The sequence below is a fragment of the Phodopus roborovskii genome, unplaced genomic scaffold (genome assembly GCF_943737965.1).
Source record: "Phodopus roborovskii unplaced genomic scaffold, PHOROB, whole genome shotgun sequence".
In the NCBI taxonomy this organism is placed as follows: Eukaryota; Metazoa; Chordata; class Mammalia; order Rodentia; family Cricetidae; genus Phodopus; species Phodopus roborovskii.
In genome coordinates, this window is record NW_026125113.1 from 11,854 (window position 1) to 15,693 (window position 3,840).

Below are 3,840 nucleotides of genomic sequence, written 5' to 3' on the forward strand. Positions count from 1 at the left end.
GTGGGTGTCTTTTTATTTTACTACTAAAGTAAAACTGGACAAATATCTGAAGGCTAAAAGCTTCTGGATAACTAATATCCAATCAGAGGCACTGCTGTTAGTGTTCCCTGTGTTTTGTATTTCCACCAAATAACTTCAGGGACAGCAAACAGCCAGTATTAAATATTGATCACAAAAATAGTTTTTGCAAAAAACAGCAAATACTTACCTCTTACAAGTGACCTCAGGAAAAACTGGATTGTTTACGTCACTACAGATCATAGAGTCTTATGCTATTCACATCTTGTTAACTTGAAACTTGATCCATGTCAATGTGGTCACAGCTAAAAAACAAAAAGCTTTTCTAATGAAACCATGAAAATCAGAGCAGCGATCCTCTAGGATTTATTATGCTGAAAACCAAGCAAATACCACATTGTGTGTGAGCACTGAAGTCCTGAAATTATGGTGAGCACACTCAGGGAGTGGGGGACAAGAGGAGTGCTGAGGACATTGTGTCACTGTGTAAACTCAAACACCACTGAATAAGTCACAGGACACCTGGAGAAACACCAGCATCTAGAGTTCAGAGTCTAAATTCTTCCCCACCCAGAAAGAACCTGCGCTCAGTGTTGGTGTAATTGTTATCTGACGAAGAACATTCAGTGCACTAACGGTGAACATATAGGCAGACATCTACACTGATCCTGACTTTGAAGGAATTGTGAGGCATAATCCCATGGCCTACAAAACTGGTTCATTGGAGAAAGAAATATCAGAGCTTCTCTGTGAACTGTGTAAGTCACAATGACAAAAATGCAGAAATGTCCCATGTGTTCTTCATTCTGATGAATGCTTTTCTGGAGCACTAAATGGTTAAGCCCAAAGGCCGAGACAGCATCCCTTTTAATCTTTTTTAAATTAACTTTTATTTAAATTAAAAACAATCTTATTTTACATACCAATCCCAGTTCCCTCTTTCCTGTCCTCCCATTTCCCCTCACCATCTCCCCTATCCCACCCCACCCCCCATCCACTCCTCAGGGAAAGTGAGGCCTCTCATGGGGAAATCATCAAAGTCTGTCACATAATTAGGAGCAAAAACTAGGTCCTCCCCCATGTATCTAGGCTGAGAGTATTGCTAAATAGGAAATGGGCTCCCCAAAGTCCATTTGTGCACTAAGGATAAATACTGGTTTCACTGCCAGTGAACACATAGACTGCACAAGTCCCCCAACTGACACCCTCATTCAGGGGCCTAGTTTGGTCTTATGCAGGTTCCTCAGCTGTCAGTCTGGAGTCTGTGAGCTTCCCACTTGCTCAGGTCATCTGTTTCTATGGGTTTTTTCCCAGTGTGGTCTTGATCCCTTTGCTTATCACTCAACCCTCTCTCCAACTGGATTCCAGGAGTTTGGCTCAGGGCATAGCTATGAATCTCTGCTTCTGCTTCCATCAACTACTGGGTGAAGGCTATACTTTTAGGGACGATTTAAAGGGATTGTTAAATCCCTTTAAATCTTAAGGACAGAGGAAACAATAGATCAAATGGTAAGGCTGAAACTTTTCAAAGAAAGCTGTATCCAATAATGTTTATGACAGTTTGTATACACACGTGTGTGTTTGTATACACATGTGGGTGTGAAAGAGAGACAGAGAGCATGTACTGTGTTTGTGTGAGTTGGCCACCAAGTTCTTTTAACAGCAAGCATGTGATATGAGAGGATGCCTCAGAGGAATCAGTTTTCCACACACTCTAGGGGTTCAGGGGATCAACATCAATTTGTCAACTTTCATCAGGAAGCTCTTTACCGATTGTGCCATAATGACATTTAGAAAATCAATAAATAAATATTTAATATACACTACAAACTTAGTCCTTCATATAATCTAATATTAATCCAACTTAAGACAACTAGAATAAACTAAGTAAAATTTTAAAATTATTTACATCCAGATTACAGGATCTCATCAATATTCTCTTATCAAGTTTTTCCCAGCAACTTCCTTTGAGCCCACCCCTAAATTCACTCCTCCTCCCTTTCTATTCACCAAAGGACAACCCTCCCATGGATATAAACAAAGTGAACATATATAAGATCCTGACTTTTACCATTGTATCAAATATCATTAGTGTACTCTTAAAAATAATTTGCAACAAGATTTATATTACAATTTTAATAATTATATAAAGAAATAAATACAACCCAAAAAAATTCCATTGTACCATTAAATTCAATAACGTTTCAGTACAAATATTAGATGAAAGTTTTCATTCTTTACATGTGAGTAATTTCACACATGTAAGGTATATCTGTGCTATAAAAATCAATGACAATGTATCACTAAAATAAAATCTGATGAAGCTTTTCTGAGGGGTGCAATAAAATTAGAGAAATAATGGAAACAAAAATGGCTGAAAAAAAGGACAGACATTAACATAGATGACTAAAAGAAAGTGAAAAGAACATGGGAAAATAATGGGAGGAAAAATAGAAAATGGAAACTGGTGGTTTCTTTTTTAAGACACATGCACACAGCATTGTCTTCAGAGACTCTAGAGAGGAACGTTCAGGACCAAGAGCCCATAGGACAAGCATCCTTTGCAGCATCCACAATGGCTAGACCCTGTGCTTTCCTGATGGCCCTGGTGGTGATGAACTACTGGTCAACTCGCTCTCTAGGATGTAACCTGACTGAGACTCATAACCTCAGGAACAATGGAGCCTTCACACTCCTGGCACAAATGAGGAGACTCTCCCCTCTCTCCTGCCTGAAGGACAGAAAGGACTTTGCGTTTCCTCTGGAGAAAGTGGATGCCCAGCACATCCAGAAGGCTCAAGCCATTCCTGTCCTGCAGGAACTGACCCAGCAAGTCCTCGTCCTCTTCAGCTCAAAGGACTCATCTACTGCTTGGGAGACAGCCCTCCTAGACACCTTCTGCACTGGCCTCCACCAGCAGCTCAATGATCTGCAAGCCTGTCTGATGCAGCAGGTGGGGGAGCAGGAACCTCCCCTGAGCCAGGACGATTCCCTGGTGGCTGTGAGGAAATACTTCCCACAGGATCACTGTCTACCTGAGAGAGAAGAACCACAGCCCCTGTGCCTGGGAGGTGGTCAGAGCAGAAGTCTGGAGAGCCCCTGACTTCCTCAGACACCTTGCTGGCAAGATTTAGTGAGGAGAAGGAGTAAGTCCTGAGCTAAAGTGGAGAGGACTCTTCTGGACTAGGACACTGCATCTCACTGCCCAGATTCCTGCTCTCTCAGTGATCTCCCTGATTTTGACATAAATCAAATATTTCATCAGTTATGAGCAGTATTGTGTATGTTATATAGACATCATCTTCTAGATTCATCAAGTTAGTTTTATTTATATATATATTTATTTAACTATAAAATTTGTTATAATGCCATGTGAAATTTTATATTTTCTTTAATATAATAAACCTGTTGTCTATATATTATAAAATTATTTTTCTGTGTCACAAAATATTATATCAATTTTGTATCCGTCCATTGTTTATATATCTTCAATAGTACAAATTTCATTAAAAATGACATATTACAGGTTAGAAATTCAACACACTTATAGGACACATTTTATGCTGGTTAGTTTTATGTCCTCCAGATACGAGCTAAACTCACTTGAATGGAGTGAGTATCATAAAGAAATGTGTCCATGTGATTCATCTTCAATAAATCCCATAGTGCATTTTGTTAATTAATACTTGAGTGGGAGCTCCTGGCCCATCATGGGAGTTGCTATCCCTGAGCAACTTAAAGAAAGCAAACTAAGCAATCCATAAGGAGCACACCAGCAAGCGGCACCCTTCCATGGCTTATGCATCAGTGCCTGCCCCCTTT

The 3,840-nt window shown here is 39.9% G+C and overlaps 1 pseudogene; it reads left to right on the plus strand.

Moving 5' to 3' along the window:
* The first annotated feature begins 2,593 nt into the window (after positions 1-2,593).
* On the plus strand, positions 2,594-3,168 carry LOC127226012 (interferon alpha-12-like; annotated as a pseudogene).
* The last annotated feature ends 672 nt before the right edge of the window (positions 3,169-3,840 follow it).